Consider the following 23,051-nt stretch of genomic DNA (forward strand, 5'->3'; position numbering starts at 1 on the left):
GTAATTTTGCCGAATACAAGAAACTGTGACAACAGTTATTTATGTTACAATTCCGTATTCATTGAAAGGATCAGATTTACTTAAAACAATGAAATAAAATTTATATAAATATCCACATACTAATTGCGTTTTACAGTAACAATATTCATTGTTTATCTCAAGTTCTCTTTTTTCTTTTACGCTAAACACAGATTCGTGATCATAATGTTGCTAGCAGTCGCAGCAACAGTTAAGGTTTTCCGTAGAAACGATGCCTGAGTCTGTTGTGATGACAATGGCAAGAAACGAAAGTTTTGAGATGCAGTGGAGGAGGCATCGTTCTCACAGAAAAGGCGGGCCCGCATTATTTACGAAGAGGAAGTCGTCGATGTCGCATCGTGACTGGTCAAAACACACCAAGTTTGCAGCTCCGTCGAGAATAGATCGATTCCCCGGATACCGATAATGATCTATCAGGGACAGCTAGACCGGCGATCACTGCGGGTCATTGTGTACGCGTATCTGGCCGGTGAAACGCGTGAATTCGTCGAAAATCGCGCGATTTCGGGACAACAAAGCGGGAGACCGAAGCTGTGAAAGAGGGAAGCGATCCATCTTTGGTATTCATTCGGCGAAAGAATGAGCCGTGGGAGACGGGCTAGGTTGTTCTGGAGGAGGGGTGGACACAAGAGATGATGTCGGCTGTAATAGAGAGCGGAAGAGCCGGGAGAGAGAGAGAGAGAGAGAGAGAGAGAAAATGAGGAATAAAATTAAACTCGGAATGAGGAGGGGGGCATGGACCAGAGGACGCGTTACGGTGGACACCAGAAACGATTGAATCAAGGAAGGTGTCAACCCCTATTGTACACCAAGACCTTCGTGGGCTGGAATTTTGTTTTACGTTGCAACGGAACGCCGAATCATGGACGGCCATAATGAGTGGCTGGTGAGCGCATTGTCATGCTAATCTCGCCATGGGGACCATCGAGATGCTCCTCTCCCTGTAGTTTAGGGAGGATCAAAGACCAAGGATCTTAGGTGGACAAAGGGACGGCCGGTCTCCCCCGATCCAGTCGCCCTTGGCTACGAACTGATTTTTATATTTCACATTGCTCTCCGCCTAGGTGAGAAAGGTGAGATGCAAACGATTACGGTGAAAGCGGAAAAATGTTGACATTGAGGAATTCCGAGTTGACAGTGACTGCGCTTCTGACAAGCTGACGTGGTTCTAAAATCTGTTCCTACTCTTTTATGTCCGATGTTCGAACAGAATGTGAGAATCGATTTTACGTGCATTGAAGAGAAATAATTATTAGATTATACATTGAGGGTATACAGTGAAACCAGGAATTATGAGAAAACGTGCTGATTAACATTGTTGCTGGGTTCAGAAAGATTATTTGAACGATATATCGTTATTCGATAATTAATTTAAATTTCCACACGTTTCAGTAAGGTCTTAGGTAGAAAAATTGACGTGTCTAGGAGAAGCACCTTGAAAAATATCTTAAACAAATTCATAAATGATATTTTAAACGATCCTCAGTTTAAATTATATTCAGTTATCTAATATATACAGTTATCAAAATCTAATATACATCAATATTATTATGAGAAATTTAATATGAGTTATTTTAAACGTGAAATGAGATTTTATCAAGTTACCTCCACAATATGTTTCCAATTTTCTAAGTCGAGATCTGTTGCAGTGAAAGTGTAAATCCTTGCGGATATCAATTAGTTTGCATATTACGGAATCATCGAATCGAGATAATTAAATCTGTTTACTTCTCGAAATTGCTTATTTTTCTCGGTTTAACTACCAAAGAATTCCTCGACAGACGTCGAAAGGAAAAATAGGGATCCCGAACGATTAGACAGAGGAAACGATGATTGGTAATTCAGCGCGGTTCACGTGATCTCTGTAGTTACATAAGACCGATAGGAATCTTCTGAGCAAATAGCCTCGATAGCCCGGGCGAGAACCAGACACCGTCTTGTTCAGGTCAAACAAAAGCAGCGACGTGTCTCGGATCGGCGTTAAAAAAGTTTCGGATGGAATCGGGCGATTCTTTCGTTCCCCGGATATCAGAAAATCGAGATCGGTGAATGAAGAATCGGGATCGAGGGGAACGGGAAACCCGAGGACTATTAGCGTCGAATGATTAAAGAACATAGCACTTGGTTACGCCCTTTTTCTAAGACTTCGGAGATGTCTCTGGCGTGAGCCGTATTCTGAAATTCGAGGTGACGAATGAATCCGAGTAATTCCTTTTAACAACGATCGGTCTCGGTCAGGTGGAGAAATCTCGGCCATCCTAAAACCTGGGGACCGTCAGGGACGTACTTGTGCGTCGAAACGCCCGCTCTCGGGCTCGATTCCAAAAGAAAATTGTCTGGCCTATGAATTATAAATTGCTTCATTTATTTAAAATCGTATTAGTCACTTCGTAAAAAATCAGACTGCTTATGGTGTGTAATCTTAAGCATTTGTATTAACACTAAACCTAGCGAATACTAAAGCTAAAAGTGAGCAGCTCGTTGTTGTTCTACGAGATTGACAAGACTGAATTTATTTAGACTTTTCTTCATTGTTATTCTAATCTATGCTTGAATCAAAACATTCATTCAATTATTTTCTATGAAAGAGTCTTTACAATGTCAACAATATTAAAATAAACACGTAAAACCGGTTAAAATAACCGACACGATATGTTTAGCGATAATTAGCTTGTTTATGATAATATTAATTAAAGAGCTTACGCATTTACGACAAACATGGATGGGAGAAACACAAACAGCAAAAATGAATTAAAAGAATTTTAAGATATTGTTAAATTATTTTCAGCGCATAGAAATAAATTTCTGTTCCAAGTTCTTGCAATTAAACATTGCACAAACTCAGAATATGCAGATAGAACTACGTATAAATTAACAAAATGAACTCAGAGAATAAATGTCTTTAATATCTCTTTAAAGGAACCAAAACTTCGTTGTCAGCTATTATTGATGCAAAGTAGCAATTAACGTCGTTACAAACGAAAGAAGAATAATAAAAATTGTCGCGGAGTGAAATCAAAGATAATTAGAGAACGAAAATGTCAGAGATCGGACGAGATCGTTAAATGGTCGAAATGAATCACCGTTGGTCCAGCGTGAGGGCGTGGTGCCGGCTGAAATACACACACCCCTGACTACGCACCCACACGTGCAGGTAAACTCCTGCGAAGGTGATGCCAGGTGTGCGAACCTCGAAGGGTAGCGAGTCGGTATTTCTTTCTCCTCGGAGGCTTATTGTTGTTTAGTTTATGTAGGCCTGACCCGACCGGTCGCTAAACTATTTGTTTACTAATGACGAATTGTCCAGTTCCCGAAGTCCTTCGATCCCAACCTCCCTACTTTTCTTTTCTCGTATGTTCTCGTCCTTTTCCGCCCACGCGTTTCGTGTCCCTGGAGATTCCGGTCGGAAAAAGCGTACACACATTACGCACAACAACAAAATCGGCTCACATAAAGGCCAGATGAATGTACGCCTTCCCTGAATTCGGTGGAGCACTGCTGCGCTGCTTGCGTTCGGGCTCGTCATGAATTTCGTATGCGTTTCTTGCGGATCGCGCGAGTTTGGAAATCGTGAATAACAAAGAGGGAAAGTGTGACCGGAAAGGCGAGATTCTTTGTTAATCGAAATCTGATCGGGATTGTTAAGTTTGGGGAACTTTGGTTCGCGTCGATTCATTAGTTTGGCTGCCGATCTTTTTAGTCAATTGTCAATTGAATTAAAAAAATTAATTTGCCGATATTTTTAATCGATTGCACGACACGGAGAATGGGACACAAGAGAGAAATAAGAAATAAGGAACGTAAGAAAATAAGACGCAAATTGACGAAAATGTAAGAACATTCTTATATTTTTCCGCCTCATAGTTTTGCACTTCGTTTAGTAATTTCAATCATAAACGCATAAAATCTGCAATCTTTTCATTAACAAAGTGCACATTTCAAAATTGAAACTTCCTGATTTAATTATACAAAATAATAGAGTTACATAAAAATGTATTTCTCCTTTTGTTGCGTCCAAGAAACTGAAAATAACGTAACAACATTCTTGAATTCTTCTAATGTCCGCACTGTTCTGTGTTTCGGTTATCTATTTTTGCCACAAATGCATAAAATCCCCAGTCTAATTATTAAACATTTAAAGTCGCTGTTATTCCTCCTGCAATTGTAGAACACTTTAGATTTCGTTGTCAATGTATATTTACTTGTTAAACAGTGAGCTGTACACTGAGGATTAAAATAAATTATAGTATACAATGTTGTTTATTCACGAAGATAAGGCATACATTTATTTTGCGATTTATTGGTCAATTAATTAATAGAAGTATATTTCTGTTACATTGCTCACGATTGCAGTGTTTTAAATGCAAAATGTTTGCAGACCAAGTAATAATTGCTTTTTTGAAAAGAGAATGTTGTTTCTTAGAAATGGAATTATGTTTTTTGGTAAGTCAGAAGCAAGGAAACGCTAATTGCCTGTACAGCCGAGGATGTATATTGCAATCGCGTTTCTGATTATTAAAAGATGTGAACAATAAGAAGACGTCTGCTGTTGTCGGACGACAGAAATTACATGGTTTTAAAGCGAAGGAAATGAAAGTCTTTAAAGTACAAGTTACCACGGCTAAGATTTTCGAAACTGAAAGTCGATGAAGCAATTACTTCATTGCGTTTCATGGTGTTTCCGCGTCGATGAAGCAATTACTGGCAAGGAAATCGATCGTTAATTGCTCATTACGTATGTGCCGTCTCGGCCTCGTATGTGCGTGCGATTATTTATGATCACTTGAAATTGCAAGTGCCTTGGGCACATGAGTTTGATGCTCTGAGAAACGGCAAAGCAAATAAAGTAGGCAGGACAGTGTTGTGCGCGTAATTAGAGGCACGTAATTATAGTACAGCGCTATAGTAAACGGTTTGCAACGTTGAAACGCACAAAACATCGATAGCACCATTAAGTTGTTCTGCGATTCGAAGAGCAAAAGGCAATAGGAACATTAGGAACGTGGGAACACCGTGATCAGAGAGATCCTGTTAATATTACAATCTTGGCAAGACGAGATCGGACATATGCCCAACTTATTTTCTTTATGTTCATTATCCTCCCGCTTGTTTCATTTACGCCAATGAAATAACGTGATTAAACTAAAACCTTATTACCTTTGTTTAAACTGATTTTACGATGCAAATCTCATTACATTTTATTGGCTACGCGATACCGGTCGACTGAAATTTTATGTAGCAAAAATCGGTATTAGTCGTGCAGCCAAACTACAAAAATCAAAATGTATCGGTCGATAATACTTGTACAGAATTAACAAAAGTATAATATCGTTTCGCAGTTTACAGTCTTCTGCAAATTGTACTGCTACTCGGTTAAAATTTTCAGCTTTCCAAATTAAAAAGAAGATACAAATTTAACTGTTATTTGATTGTTTAAATAGAAAAAATCGTTCCTTTTCATTGCGTATAGAGTAGTGGAGCCGGTTACTGTTGTGCGGTGATCATTTGCTGTGCCCATTTTGTTCAAAAATAAACGAATACAAAAATCGAATATGCCTTACTTGATAAATATAAAGTTAATTATTCCCGAAAATGCACAATTGGTCATATTACAGTAATACTATCACCAATAATGATCTACGAGTTACACTCGTATGCATTTCTATGCAGCAACAATTTACAATCAACTTTTGGGATTCATCTTCGTTAACAGTCCCATTCTCGAACCGATCGTAGAAAAATAAGAGTTATTAAATTAACATTTTATTGTTGCAAATACGTAGGCAGCAAGCGTTTGCGCAAACATGATCTTTTGGGAGCTAATTTGCAACCAGCTTTACCTTCGTATTCAAATGACTAGAGTACTAATTATCCTAATTTCATGTACATCGTGCACGATGAATGCAGAAACCGTGGAGCCAAGCGATAAAGGAATCTCGCACAATTAGATCCAGCAATTTTTTCGCGTTGTTGTCGGCCGGGCAACGAGAGGAAAAAGAGCGAGGAATCCTGGAAACGAGGACAACTGTTAGCCGCTTTCGCGCGAGTTTATCCAAGCTGAGAAGGCATGGGTCCTGGAGGAGCCAGCCTCGAGTCCTCGGGCTAGTCGCGGATCATCCATCCAGCCAATCGGAGCTAATTGGCCTCCATGGGTAATTACGCGCAATTAGGAGTAGACCGGCCTGGCGTCCCGTCCTTCTCGTCCTTTCTCTCGCTGGCTCGCTCTTTTGCTTTCCTCCGGGCCCGACTTCTTTCAACGAGAAAACCTATACATCGAGGATATAGATTGGAGGGAGCAGGACATCTGAGGCCGCCGAAGTGTACAGAAGGACGGAGAGGATCGTACCGGGACACGAACAGAGCCACGCCATGCTCCGGAGCCGAGTGGGGGAAATAGAAGGAACTAACAGATAGCCGGCAGGTACACAAATTATCCGGCGACGAAAAAACAACGGAACAGCAATTAAATAATGCTACGTCGCCACATAGTAGTATTCCCTACCGCTCTCTAGTTTATAACGGGTGCTCCGAACGGAACCGATGCTGCTCGCTTCCGGTCGCGTAACAGGTATTTGTAACATGGTCATTGTCGTGTTAACCGCTATAGAAGTTCCACAGAATTTGTCAGTTATCTCGTAGAACAGAAACTAGGAAAATAAAATTTATCATGGTGTTTATTACCTCGATCGCCTTGCACCTTGTTGATCTAAATACTTGGTATAGTGAACGTATTAGTAGGAACGTTATGTTTTTAATTTTGTACATGTAATTGCATCACTTATGTTTGATGAAGAACAAGGAGAAATTCTTAGCTAATTACTGTTTGCAAGGTTATGTCAAAATAACCTTGCATATTAATATTGTTCGAAATAAAATATTATTCGAAAGTGTTCATTATTATTTATTTTCTTAATACAGTTCGTAGCATCATTATAGTAATAATGCGTTACGTCCTCTAAATGATTTCTTTTGCTGCTGTTTATTATTACTAAAGCGTTTTTATCGAATGTAATCGTTTGTGAAATATTGAAACAATTTGGGACAAGCAAATTACGGACTTCTTGAATATTATGTTAACAAAAGCATTATGACTTAAAATAATAACGCTTGTAAAATCAATTTCTCTACAAAGACGTAAATTATTTGATTGGCAGAAAAGGAATTTATTTTCTTGCCAACATAATATTTGAATTTGTACTTCGCAAATGCACGATGTCGGTAATGAACGTGTAATACTAATAACAAACCTAAAGATTTTACGTATTTCGGTATCTTTTAAGTTTTGCAAAATACAAGAACATTAGTCGCATGAATAAACGCCGATAATATTTTCAATTTATTTTTACCGTTACAATTATTCTGTTTTCATATAACCACTAATTAAATTGTAGATTCGCATGAAGATTTACAGGTTTTTGAAATACATTTAGATTTTTATGTAAAACGACGATAGTGAATGGTGTGAGTGATGTCAACAATAATGAATGAGTCAACTTTGGCAAAAGTTATACATATATTCCTCTCACATTATCTGTCAATAATAATAACATCAATAAATGTTAATAACACTAACGCTAATAATCAATGTTTTATAACGCAATGTTGACAGTAAAAATATGAAGCTACGGACAGTAGGAAATGTGGATCTAAAGATCTATGGAGCACCCGTTACGTGGAGACATCGAAGCCGCGTCATAAGACACTATGTGTGGCGGTCGGGACCGTTGCATTAGAACACAACCCAGCTCATTACCGCTGGCACAATTAAGGCCCAATTTCGGGGTATAATGGCCGTCAATCTGGCCGCACAAAAAGTCCGCGGTTGCTCTGCTCGATGGAGAGTTAGAACCGTGCCGGTGTCCCGGGTCGGCTTCTTCTTCAGCCTCTACGAATCTAGTTTTCGTGTTTGAGAGAATAGCAATTTCTGATAAACCTGTATCCTCCATCTAATTTCAAAGAGTGGCTAGAGAAAAAATCACTTTGATGCAGCCGTCTTAATGAAAACGATATTTTTATGAAACTTGTACACGATTTTGCAAAATACTGCTGGAAGTAGAGTCAAAATCAAAGTTCAATTTGGAGTTGTTTAAACTAGCGTTATCACTCAATATAGTTGGTTGCTGAAGATCTTCTTTAACACTAGATTTACGGAGCACAAAAAACAGCTGTTTGATAATAGTTTATAAAAATAACAATAAGACATTTATTCTGATTTTTAACAGGTGTTATTGTAACATTTGCCGTAAGTAACATATAAATTGAATAAATAACTCATAAATGTTTCTTTGCGATATGAATAATCGTAATATAAAAACTTCGTGACCCGTCATTTTGAGGAGTTCCGTAAATCTAGTATTAACACTAAAACTGCCGAGCACTAAATACGTCTTCATAAGAAATACAAGACTGAATTTATTTAGACATCTTATAATTTTTATTATAATTTGTGCTTTAATTAAGAAATTTATTCAATCATTTCCTACAAAAGTGGCTCTATAATACCAAAAATGTTTAAGTAAAAAGTGTGAAAATAATTTAAATAATACACATGGTATATTGGAGTTTTCAATAGAATTAATTTTTGCATGCACATGTAAGATAAGGCTTATGCATTTCATTGAACATAACAGTTTGTGTTATTGCACTTTGCTCTTTATTCACCTGTAAAGTTAGCACATTTTTCAAGATAGAATGCACAAAAATTTTATATTTATATTTTCAATAAAAGATTACGTTAACTTACTTATTTGTTGGCATATGCTATTATCTTTTACTTTAAATATTATCCGATCTTAAATATTAACAATTGCGTCCATTTGATATAAACAGAATTTTATTTAAAAAATGAAGGGTATATGCAGGAAAAAGACCAAAAAGTAAAGAATTGCTATTTGCAATCAAAAAATGACACTCAATTTGACAGAAAATGCTTCGAAACACGAGAGAATTGTCGTTGACTGCAGTGAAACCGACAACTATCGGGCAATAAAAGCTTGCTAGTGGATATTTACAGTATTTTATAATCATTTTTGTTACATAAAAAGTCACAGCGGACAGGCCAGCGTGAAACATCGGATGCACAAATCCAGCCGGCGAACATTTAGATACAACGTCGACAATTTTTAAATTCGACTTTATCGGAATTTTTCGAAATCGTCGTCTATTTTCAAATAAAAGGGAGTAATTGAAGCGTAATCGCGCGCGTAACGCGTCACGAAGTGTATTTGTAGGAAAAAAAAGGATCGTCGGAAAATCACGTTGTTCGTGAAATATGAATTCCTTCCTTTCAATATCGTTCGAACCAAATTCGATTGGCGAACGCGAATCGGCGGCATTGACGGCGAAATATTCGAAAACTGGAGAGCACGGGGAGACTGCCGCAGCTATGGATCGGACAATAGGATCGCATCCGATTTTTGCATGCCAATTTCGCGCCCGGCATTGTGCCGTAGACAATACGCCAATAATTACGCTAAACGGCGACTATTCATACGCCCATTCGACCGGATTCAAACCGCCTTTCCGTATCCATTATCGTCGCGCGGCGCAAATAATCGTTCCGATACTCGTTGCTCCCGCTTTTTCATTTTTTTTTTAAACGCATGTCACAGGTAGCGTCGATTATCGATTGGTAATTCGAGTACGTTTTGTTCGATAATGGCTAATGAAATTTCTAACGCTGATATTTTCTCACTGAAATTCCCACGGTCAAAACTTTATCAAACATCATTCAGCAGAACTTTCTCACGATAGAATTAACGCAATTGTTTATTGTTCTTCATCTCTTTTTAATATGATGGAGGCCAAGTGCACATTTGAAATGCAATTCCTATCGAAGAATACGTTCACACCTTTTGAAATGCTATTACTCTTTTAAGGCTGGACTAAGCGATTTATATTTTTTAATATTTGATAGAAGAAGACTATGATCAAAATAGTTTCTTTAAATTTTGCTATTACTTGGAATGACAAAAGAAATAAAATTTTACGTTTTTTATGTTTGTTAGCGGAGCCTGTAACGAAGACTTAAAAAATGCATTTTGTAGATCTCGCTATCATCTAAGAAAGAATTCAAGTCCAGTTTTAAAAAAGTTATTGCGTTTTAAAAGGTGTCAACATACTTTCCGACGCGACTGTTCTTACATTTTCCTAGAACATAAAATTGTTTTTAATAAAATGGGAACTTGATTAGTTCAAAGGATAATATAGAATTAAATGGACACAGAATTAGCTTAACGTTGGAACTGTACATCTTATTCCAGTTGTTTCAAGCATATAATTTCCTTATGTACATAATCGAAAATCAGACTATTTCCCAAAACTATGAAAAATCCTCAACAGCAACGGATTCAAATAATTTCAATAAATCTCTAAATACTATTGCGTACAAACAAGGATATTTCATTAATTATTTCTATTACATTTTCAAACATTTTAACCCCGGGTCTGTCCTGTCCCAGATTTGTTTCTGGTGTTAAAAATATTGCACCATATCATTTTCGTAGATTATAAAAGGCAATTGAAGAGGCATCTCAGAACCGAATTACTCTTTATCCATTAATTTTGTGAAACAAACTACATTCACCAAAAAAAGGAAGAATCACAGAAAAGTGGTTTGGCTGGAAGCATCGCATGCTCCATCCTTTACACTCACAATAAATAATCTCGCTTCGCAGGAGCGTGAAAAGAAACCGTCCGGTCGACAAAGGGCAGAATTTCAGAATGCTTGTTGCGCGGCTGCCCTTGTAACATCCCCGGATCTGTCGATAAAATCTTTGTGGGGTGGGGGAGGGGGGTGGCAGCGCGTTAAGCAGGAATGCAGCAAAGGAAATGGCAACGTCACGTAACAAGCGGCAAACGAATTTCCATCAAAACTACTGCGTCGCGTCTCTGCCGTATCATCCGGAGAGTCTATACATACACACAGTCCGGTGGTGGTCGTGTTGCGCGGGCGCGCTCGCGAGCGCATTTGAAAAAGGGCGGGAGAGGATCGGTGCAGCGTGCAAATCGGATTTCCTTTCGTTAGAGTAGTCGCTCGCTCTCCCCGGCCACGGGAACGATAGCTCGGTCTCGCTCTCGCATCTCGTTATACGGCCCTTGTAGAAGAAAGTTTACAAAAGAGAGACAGCGTAGTCTGCTTACGGAGGAACGTAAGGCGGAAAGAGGAAAAGGATCTCGGCCGGGGCCGGGTGGAAAAGAGGGTGGAAGAGAGGGTCCGCGGCGCGGAGCGGAGCGCATCTCCCTTTTACTCGTAGAAAAGAAGGGGCCAGAGGTGTGAGCTGCGGCGCAGGGCTAACCGCTCGTTTATTATGCATCGAAATGCCAGCAACGATGCCACGCGAGTGGACAGGACGTTGTAAACGCTCCGCAAAAATGAAGTAACGGCCGGCGCTGCTCTGAGTGATTCCGCGTCGCTCCGGGCTATAACGCGCGGTACGGGCCTCCGATGCGCTTGTTCCCCGGCCGGCCAAGGACCACAAAGTCCTTTTCTTTTCGCGCGAGCCCTCGTTTTATCGGTAATATGATTCCTATCGATTCTTCCGGGAGAAGATCGTTCGCCTCGGCCGCTCGTGTATCCGACGGCGCTCAAACGATTCCACCGCAAATACTCCGCCGGTTAACGAAATTTAACGCACTGACGTACAGTCACCTCGGGAACCGAGGCTGATTGGACTGGAATGTCGGCACTTCCGCCGGAGTGCTTCGAAAAATTAACTGACGGAACTGATTCGATCAAATAGACCTCCGAGAACACTAAAAGATGTACCTATTCTACTTTTAATGGATTATTTAACCCTTTGCACTCGAGTGTACCTTGGGCGGGGATGTAACGAGACTGCTGATGATTATGGCACTATCGGAATGAAAAGCTTTTCGTGTGGTCTGTATCAATGCAATATTGTAGAAAATTTTATTTCAATAGGGTAATATTCTTTCTAATGTCATAGCATTTTATTTTCTATTCGAAACGCTAGTTGCTACTTCGTGAATAAAAACGTTCCAGTTGTTCGTAGTTAGGTTTATATCGAGGTAGACCTCTGTAAAGACCGAAAAGTATACCCATTGTCATTTTGGTAAATTATTTGATAGGTAGAGGTATGTCGAGGTAGATCTCGACCTAACCCTGACCTAAAAAAAAACCCTGACCTATGTGAAGATTGAAAAATGTATAGTAAATCACAACCAAAATCGTACATTAAGTACATATAAATGTATATTTATATTCGAAAATATGCATATAATATATATTTATATTCATAAATATACAACATATAAAATGCATATTTATATTCACAAATACTCATATAATGCATATTTTAATTAGAACCACATGCAAACCATTTCTCTAGCTGAACACTGTGTCAGATATGACAAATTGTTGTAACTAGACTGCGGATTTTATGCAATTATCATAATTCGATTAAGACAAAAATGTATAGGTACGGATTAAAGAAGTAAACAGATTAATTGATTTTAAGAATGTCAGTGTATTAGTCGTAGCTTATTAAAACTATTAAAGGGAGAGTGACATTTCTGTTCAACTTTTGTCTTCTGGAATTAATGCGAACAACTTTTATCTTGCATAAAGTTCCGCAGTCTAGTTACAATGAATTATAAAAATTTCTCTGACACCAATAAGTGTAATAATAAGTTTTCATTGCATTTTTGGTTGTAAAATAAGTTGTTCTACCGTACCATATCTATAAGTAACAACGTGTGCGAGTTCACCCATTGCACTTTCGAATATAATTTACAAAATATTGATGTTATTCACTTCATTCAAATTGAAATAAAATTGAATTTCTTTGTCGTCAATATTTGGCAATTACTATTAACGTAGATAATCCAGAAATATAAATTTTCCTTTTCGTGTAGGAACATATTATATTAACGAACAAGAAGTGTTAATCGACGTAGCTGTGAAAGAAATCGTAATGCAAGAGATAAAATGGTATTACGTTTTTTAAAAATTTAATCATGTACTAACCACAGCAGTTTTATTTATTTATCTTATTGGGAATGAAATTATTAATTAATATTGCATCAACTATAAGCTTATTAGCGACGACGCAGGGCTCACTCGATAAATGATAGCCTAAACTAAACCTTGGATCTTTCATTTACTATAAATTAATAATAAATTTATTGCCTGCACTTTTGAAAGCCTGAAACCATTTCCACGAGAAATGGTCGTAAACTACTTCGCTCCTCGTAAAATTGAAATTTATTTCACAATGCCATGGAAGCATCGATTCAGTCGCGTAATTAGAAGCTTAGCCGTGGCTGTAATTAAGCGATAACAGTAATCTTAACCCACAATGTTGGAATAATTTCCAGCCGATTTACAAATACTTTGTTTACTGAAATTGTATCGAAAAATGCCGGCCAGCGAGAAGCATTATCAAGGTTATTTTGAATTTCTTAATAACGCCATTTCACCGGAGTTTAAACTATGCATTTAGTCGCTGGAAATGAGAAACCAAGCGTATATTTATAATCATGGAATGCTTTATCTTGACACAATTAACGTAATCATTTATTTGCCGGATTGATCTTCTGCACGAAGAGCTGGCGTGCAACATTGTTACCAGGTCGTTTACGATATAAAACTGCATTGATTGCTAAGTGATACGTACGCGAACGCTTTAATAACTAAACTCGGCCTACGCCGATGCACGGTGAAAGATAAGTCGTCGTGTATACGGATAGGTGTGTCGCGTACGATCGGTAATTACTTCGATTGTCAGGTCAAATAATTACCGTCGGAACAGAGAACCGCGCTGTTGATTAATCACTGACTCACCGTTCTGGGACTAGCACGGCCTTCGTCCTCCTCCCTGTTTCTGCTGACGTCACATTTTCGACATAAATCTGAAACAAAACAAAAATCGTCTCATTATACACCACTGCCATAACTACCATTGCCCAGATATCGAAATATAAACCTTATATTCGATTTACCAAGAACAATGCAACTAGCATGAAACAGTTATTATAGCCGTGCGAACTTTTTCTTTTTAATGTCGATGACTCAACTGGTGCGTTTGCAAAATTTACAGTGAATAATCAAATAATGAAAGCATTAGAAGAATTTTATAAAAGGTTCTTATATTCCTGTAAATTTATTGGAATTATTAGAAACAAAAATACAGTTTTATTTTAATTTTATTCCGAGAATGTTTTTATTTTGCATAATGATGTACCATGATCACCCCGATTTAATGTTGGACCATAAAGACAACAATAATCAACAATATTCGTCAAATATTTATATTAATATACAACCAACATACAAAACTTGATTAATTCCCATTCACATTTGTTTATGTTCGTTACAAACATTTTTTAAAGAATGAAATATAAAGTAACCATCCTATTAGACTTAACGTCACAGGAACACGTAAAAACATCCTAAACTTTCTAAGAGATGCTAATCTACGGTATTCGCATACAAAAACAAAATTAACATCCTAAAGAGTAACTTGTTTAAGATAAATGTCAAAGAGCATTGAAGAAACAAGAAATATAAAATTATATAATATTAAAAATAATTATTATTTATAAATATCTATTCAGGTAAATCTAATTACTACTATTTGAGGCCATAAAAAAGAAAAAGATGGTGCATTATAAGGAGAAAGAGAAAAGAATGTTAGAGATAAATTTAGGCAATAGATATAGGAAGCAAACAATGGGAATGAGAGTGATGAGTGAGTGAATAAAAGAAGTGAAATGTTAAGATAGAATTGTACTGGTTAGGTTTGTGCAAATATGTATACATTATTATTATTATTTTTATTATTATTATTATTATTTTTATTATTATTATTATTTTTATTTTTATTATTATTATTATTATTATTATTATTATCAATTACTAGAATGCAGATTTTATGCGTTTATGGTAAAAATGGGCAAGTGAAATTTAAAACAGTGACAAGATTCAAAGAAACTAAGAATGACGACTGATAATTTCAACTGATTAAAATTATTTAAGAAAGAAACAAAATTGTACTTGGCTCCTATACCCTTTATTTGATGAAGACAATTTTTATTTTGCATAAATATCCGCAATCTATTAATTGCTACTATTTAAATCTGTCTAAATAGAATTTCGTATAAAATTGTATCGACACAGATTTCACGAAACAACAAATTTTAAACTTGGAAATATCATAATTGCAGCTGTACAAAGGGTTAAGTATGCTTCTACAACTAATTAATTCTAACTCGTACTTTTCTGCTACCCGCCAGAGATACGATAGAAATCGCTAAAAATATAGAATTAATTTCCGAATTTTTTCTAGAGCAATGCGAAATAGTCACACTGAGCGGTACATAGATCCGGCGCTAACATGACGCAACAAAGTAGCAGACATTATAGCAGCCGGAGACAAAGTGCAGACTCGCGGCGGAGGAGTCTCCTACGGCGATAATATACTGGCAGCCATCACCGGCGTAACGAAAGGGTTAAACCTCGTTCGAGAGGCGCAAGGCATATGATGCCGAGGAACGAACTCATGACACGTCGCGGGGGCACCGGGAACGAGATCTTCGATCACGGCCGCCGGAACGAGTACGCACCGAGCCGGGGCATACACACCGAGATCTAATTATCCCCGTGGCTGTCGATAAAAACGATATTAATTTGCCTCGGTAGATTGGGCGAGAAGCGTGTCGGCGTACCTAGTGTTTCGTCGCGGCGGAGTCTTAAACGCTGGCCGGGGTTTTTTCGATTACAAGAAACGAAAGCAGCCACCCGGTATACGTGTACCGGTAATTCAAGCAGCGGTTGCTCGATGAGCGTATTCTATAATTAGTACCGGCGAGGAAATTTTTATTTTCGTTTAAACTTGAACGTCCTTGCCGGCAAACCCATCGTCATGGATTCGTATATTTTTCTCTCCCCTTCGATCTCCGCCGGCTCGCGATCCAGCCGGCTCGATAATAATTATTACCGTCCGACGTATTTTTTCACCTAACGTCGTCCTCCGCCGTTCTGGATTAGGTCGGCTGCGTGCGCAGTATCTACGACCGCTAATTCTTCTCCGGCGATCAGTTTAAAAAAGAAAAAGAAAAAACAGAAAAAGAGAAAGAAGAAGATGCGAAGATTATAAATAAATTGACTCACAGCCACCACGATACCGCTACCGAACACCGTCGTACGACCACCTGGCGCCTTCTTTTCTTCTCCTAACTCTCCACCTTGCTCCGATCGAAAATAGCCGGCAATCGTTAATAACACGATTAATTTCTGGGCTGAAAGATTCATGGCGGCTATAAATAAAATATGTTGCGAGACAAAACGTTTGAAGATCGTCCGCGAAGTATGTATAAAGTCGCCGGTTCTCTTATTTTAACTTCGATTTCGCTTCTATAAATTCTTTGCCCCTTCGCTCATTATAGTACATTCATCGCATTAATCTTGATATAATGCGTCAAAATGAACGGGTCAGGCACCTACCGTGTTTCATTTTTATTTTCATGCTTTGGAACGACGTTCTGTTTCCTTTTATTGATAGTGGCAATTTTGCAGAAGTCTTTCTGACCTTCGTCCTATAATTATCGGATCGGGCTCTCCGAAACCTTCTGCAATTTGAAGAGTAACGATCATTTTTATCGCAAGCAAATGTTAGCCAAGTCGTTACCTTTAAATAAAGTTCGCTTGTTGCAAATAACGCTTAATAAATTTACTTTCTAAAAAAAAGGACGGCGTGTCGAAGTTCACGTTGCCTGTCACAGTTTAAGGTAGCGCTGACCCCTTTTAAAAGTATCGTGACACCTGCTGGTGTCGCGAAAGGAACGGTTCCTCGATGTTACATTAACACGAACACGTTTCTATAGATACGCGTACGAGTATGCATTTGTCTCGTTTAAAAGTCTGCATGTTTCAATGCAAGCAACTCTGTCAGATCGATTTTTTAAAATTCGTTAAGTCTTCATTGTTATCATGACGAAATAAGAGACAACTAAAAATTTGTTTCTTCCTGTATTTTATTAAGTTAAAAATAATACACCACTTATTATCTTATATTTATTTACCGAATTATGTCATGAATGAATAAAATCAGTATTCAATTTGGCAGACGTTGAATATACAAATAAAAAGCAATATTAAAATCTGTGCTAAAATAATTAATGCACGTACTTGATATAATTTAAAAGATCATTCCAGATGAAAGTATCAATAGTTTAATTTTCCTATAATTTCGTTAGGTTAAATTCGTTATTTTATTTCCAGTAAATATAATATTTGTGGGATACAAATATAGTTCTTACATCCATGAACATATTTGAACAGTTTATCAAGACATGAAAATAGCAAAAGTATTCGAACAAACTTAGAATAAAAAGTTATGGACATGCAAACGAAGTTAATCATATCGTTATCATTGTTTGTAAAATATCGGATATCTAATACTGTACAAGTCTTTCGTTATTTTTGCATCAATCCGATGGTATTAATAGAACCCTGATTCACGGTGATGTCCGACGCGTTCTGTCGATCCTTTAACAGTCGAGACGGTATTATTCACAGATACATGGTGACAACATTAATATTCAGAGACTACAAGAGAATAACTTTCATTTAAATTAGATCAAATGGCTTGAGTTTTTTTTAGGAAATAGAAGTTTACTAAATGATGTATAAAAGGAATCTTAAAGAAATCGCAACTGGTTGAAGTTGTGGAAAAGATATTAAAACTTGCTCTTCTAGAACTGTTTCATTTTCAACTCTATTACAAAAATACGTTTTGCAGTTAATAAATATAACATTGCGTCTATTATACTTTGAACGTCCGCATGCCATTTTTACTTTGAAAGTGTATATATAATTGCATCATTTAGCATTTTATTCTGCTTCTATCATAAGCTATATTTTTGTATTTGAGTATAAATAAAACCGTAAAACGTGGTAAGAAACTTTGAAAGAATGGACAAGACGATTTCGATAAAAATGTATGAATGAATTCTTATTAAAAGATAAATATTTTTTCTCTATATTTGACATAAAAATTTTTTGTACGTAATTTCTCATCGTATGAGAAATAATTTGGACTTGGCGGCATGTAAACTAGAAATACTTTTGGTCCGCGTTAAGGGTTAAAAATATAACAATTGAGAAGAAATAAATTCAAACAACATTTTGATATGAATCTAAAATAGAACTTGAATTTGTTAGTTTAACAAAAGGTTTTCAAACACAATGGGAAAATTGTATCCCACTTAATAGAAATAACTATGTATAAAGAAATTAATTTCAGGTAAAAATGCCCTTTCATACACCATGCACGGAAACCACATTCTATTTCCTTCAGCATAATTTTTGCAATTCTGTCCAACTGCGATCGTGTCAAAATTTCTTTTACTAATTATCCAGCAAAGCAATTTTTCTAACTCCTATTATCTGGTCCATCATAGAAAAAGCTATTCTCTTCCAAAAGATGTCCGAATATTAATGGTAGTCAGTGCGTGTTTCCGGTGACGAGTTTCACAAGCATCTTAAAAATAATGTCGCCGCCGTTACTCGTTTCGTCGGCCATGATACCGGCAATGCCTCCGATGATTAGTGTTTTTGGTATTTTTCGCAAACGACCGCGGCTAATAACTCGTGACTGGAAACTCAAAAAACGCCCATAAATCCGCGCAGGGCGGCAAGGCGGAGGGGTGGGGAACGAAGGATTTTGTTTTCACAATTTAGCGATCGCTATTTTTAATTCATCCCGCGTAATTTCGAGAGGTTCAGCCTTGAGTGACTCGATGAGATTCATGCTCCGCTAACCGGCCCGGTCAAAACTATTCTCTATGTATTACACGCGCTCATACATTTTCATTTTGAGGACGTGCGTCGAAAATGAAACAACAGTCGTTCTACGAAGCCCGTGATGGGCTCGTCTCTTCGGGTAAGGGAACCCGGCGTGCGTGGATAAAGAGAAGGAGAGAGGCTAAAGAGAAGACAAATGAGAAAAGGCGCGAGAGATGGACGAAAAAAGGATGGCCGAGGGGAACGTCTTCGAACGTGCCACGGTGCCGCGCTACTTTAGTTAATTAGGGGCAAAATAAGACAATGTTCGCGGTCCGACCAGCAGATTCGTTTCCCTTGTCTCTTTCGCCTCTCCGTGGCTCCCTCGTTTTCTGAATCTCATTCGACTTCCACCCCCCGAACCACCTTTTAAACGTTCACCTTTCCTGTTCTCACTTCCCTCACTTATTTGTGTTTCCCTGTGTTTGTTTAATCAGACGTCGGACTCAGTCTTCATTACTAGCGCTAATTTATCTACCTTGTCCTCCAGCTCTCTCTCTCTCTCTCTCTTTCGCTCTCTTTTTCTCTAACCTTCTTTCCTGACGTACAACCGTCTCGAAAAAGGACAGTGGCTCACAAATTGTCACAAATAACTGGATGCCTCGGTTCTTCTTCGACTTGAAACCTAGGTTTGCTACGCAATCAAACTGCTAATTCTTATGCGATTTATTCAAATAATATAAAAATAATACAGTAAGAATTTTAATAGGATTTCAATCTATTTCAACTATCAAGGTGTTAACCCTTTGTGCTCGAGTGACGACTCCGAGACGCTACTAAAATTGTTTTATACAACGTTCCAATATAACTTTTATACAATCGAAGTTTAAATATCAAGTATTGTTAAAAGTGTAACTGTCGTACAAGTCACAAGACTGAATTTCATACGTGTAAAATGCTCTTTGATGTATAAAATAGAAATACAATAAGCCAGAAAAATCAGTTCAGATTCACAATTGAAATGGCTTCGAGTGCAAAGGGTTAATAAAATCGATTGTTTTATCGTTGATTTTGAAAGCCATCGAAACTAAATTTTCTCATGCTCGCAATCTTCTAATAATTGTCTTGATAATGAATAAATAATATTATGAATGAAAAATACCGAAATTATAGCTTAGCAGTTAAATAAAGCAAATTCTATTGCATTGTTTGATAAACGTTTGATAAAGGCGAACAGTTCTATTGAATTCTTCTTTTCAATGATTTAAGATGAAGAAAATAGTTAAGCATATTTAATTTATACCTATATAATAATAGTAATACAAAATTATCTTCAGAAAAGTAAAGATTAAAATGGGTTGACGTAACAGAAATACACCAGAAAATTCAGTTTTGCTTCAAGAATATACGTACGGAAGAAAATATACAATTTCCTGATTGGCAATATAGAGCGTTCATTAAAATACCAAAATTCGTACATTGGAGCGCATTATTCAGTAACAATTTCCATAGTCCATTCGGCATCTGGCAAATGAAAAGATACATTTGCATAGAAATTTTTCTGATTATACAAACGGTACTTTCATGTTAATTTCCTAACGAGGCAACTGGCTCACCGCAATTTCTTTCAACGTACTAATTTCTACTAGGGACGTTTAGTCAGTACGATGAAATACTTTCTACGAGAGAGGTCGCGGTTAAGTGACTGTTTTCCATAATCCTTCGGGACGTGTGCAGCATTAACACAGAATTTGGAATTAGCAAACCGTGAAAGGATTCGGGGACGGAATATTGAATTGCCTGACGAATAGAATCGCCTCGAATACGAAATCCCGGGGAACAAATTAACGTGCGCGTTAAATTAACTTGGCCAGTCGTCGAATCAACCACCGGGTAGCACCGTAACGCGTCTTCGCAGAAAGGACAAAAGAAAGTTCGATGGCGGGATGAGAAGAAGCGTCGTACAAGGGGCTCCTGGATATCGGCGGCAATATTCGTTAAGTCCTGCTAAGACCCTGTATGCGGTGTAGTTCGTTCATTCGGATTGCCAAGTCACTTGCCATCCTTCTTGCTCTCTGATTTCCTTCCCCTGGCTCCTTCCTTTCTCGTTCTACAGAACGCGGGATCTCGAGAGGAGAGGGTGGCGATCGTTTCTCCGCTCTGTCTTTCTCACCCCTGCCGAAGACTTTCATCGAAGATGCATCTATGCTCGAGGATTAACGTGTCAATATCGTGTTTGTTTAATTTCGTGATTTCCTGCCTGCGATCTAGACGGCCGCCACCTTTCCACGTCTCGAGCGACGGATTTATTGCTGGGATTTCAAGGGACGAGTTTTGCTAATGAACTGCTTCAGCCCTTTGAGGGTGAATGCCGACGATATATCGATGACATCACGACTGTACACCTTATATTGTTCATTTTTCCCGTCGTTTAAATGTTTGATACATAAGTTATCTTTTTAAGGAAAATATTTGTAGAAAAATTTTTGAAAAATTTTGTTTTGAAAATACTCGCAATCAAAGGGCTGATTTTAGCACTGGAATATTTTGGAATGTATCGATGAAAAATGGAACAAGTTATGGAACATAGTGTTGATATTATTAATTATTAATTATTAATTATTACTAGAATATGGATTTTACTCCTTTGGTGAACAGAACGAAATATTAGAACAATCAAAAGAATTGAAAAGTATTATTACCTTTGATCTACGGAATTTCTAATAGATGCAGCAAATATTTATTTTGCACAAAAATCTGCAGTGTTATTACTATTATTACCATTAATTATTTCCGCGTGTTTCTATGTACATATAATAAATATATTTGAACAAACACTTTTATGCTCACGTTGCTCAAATATTGTACGATAAAATAATTCTTGAGGGACACGTATTTCTAAAATTGTATTTATTTCCTTTAGAAAATCAGATGCTCTGAATTATTTATACAATCGTTGCCAATTTAATAAGCGATTAACGATATTATTGAAAACATTGTACATGAAAATTATGAATCATGTTCAAATTTTATGATTGCAAGATTACAATAAAGATATATAATGATAATAATATTATTTAAAGGGTAAGTAATTTAAATGTGAAATTGTCTTATTTATTTTGTACAAACTGTAATTATAAAAGAACTGCGCTAATAAAGAACGAATATGTAATTTAATGTTTTCACTTTTCCTATTATATTTGTAAACAAATAGTATTTTCAGTAGGAAATATAAACATTTTTCAATAAGAAAATAATATCCTGGTGTACATTCAGTCATAGTAATACGAAAACGAGAAAATCAGTCAATCTTCACTATGCATAATTTTGATTGAATGCATATGAACGAATGTTTTATCATAATAGTCGTGACGTTGACGCGTCTCGTAAGTCTATGCGATTACGAGAGAACAGTAACGTCATTTTAGCCGATTCCCATGCACATAAATACTTCCACCATTCGACTTTCCACTTCGTCAAGGGTGAGTCTTTTGCTTTATGAAATTCTTTCCGGCTACGGACACGAGAGAATTCTATTAAAACGCATGAGAAGCGTATTTTCGCAATTACAAATACAAAAACGAATACTTCCTATAATTACACGAACGATAATTAACTTTATTGTCGTGAAAATTCTCCATGCAACTAATGTAATTTATGAAAGAAACATAAATCTTAATAACGCATAATTTACCAACGGATAGTAGAAAATAAAAGTTGCATAAATCATTTTCTAGTTTCTCATAATGGATTTAGAATATTATCAACGTTCGCAATAACATTTCTGTGGTGCTCATAAACAAATTTATATTAATGGTTGTTACGGTCGCTGCACTTGGAAACTGCACTATAGTACAATGTTTTTAAGAATATTACAGAAAAGAATATAATAATTAATATAAAAGTACAACTCGACTCCGATACGATAGTGAATAAAAAGTCACATTAACACATACACATAATAACATAAATAAAAGTTGATAAGCATTGAAGAAATTGGGATACTAATTACAAAATATCGTTTTACGTATTCAGTAACAATATTGTCCACGTAACGAGCCAAATGTATTAAGTTTTAGCAACGAACGGACGCGTGAAATGTGACAAATCAACGATCGGACAACAGCGGCAGTCGATGGCATTTAAAACCATAGAATGAATCCCCATCCCATCAAGATTACACTCTCAGCACTCTGGGAAATGGGGGTCTTTATTGCAATGCAATGTAACGGCCTGAAGGTCATTGTTCAACCGTTTTTAGGGTTCG

General features: G+C 37.1%; 1 long non-coding RNA gene across 1 annotated transcript in view; it reads right to left on the minus strand.

Moving 5' to 3' along the window:
• Positions 1-23,051, minus strand: part of LOC143258893 (uncharacterized) — a 251,218-nt gene that overhangs the window by 210,414 nt on the left and 17,753 nt on the right. The window contains exon 2 of the long non-coding RNA XR_013032847.1: positions 13,844-13,911. This is a non-coding gene — a long non-coding RNA (uncharacterized LOC143258893). The remainder of the gene's footprint in view (positions 1-13,843; positions 13,912-23,051) is intronic.

Source organism: Megalopta genalis, chromosome 2 (genome assembly GCF_051020955.1).
Source record: "Megalopta genalis isolate 19385.01 chromosome 2, iyMegGena1_principal, whole genome shotgun sequence".
Taxonomy (NCBI): Eukaryota; Metazoa; Arthropoda; class Insecta; order Hymenoptera; family Halictidae; genus Megalopta; species Megalopta genalis.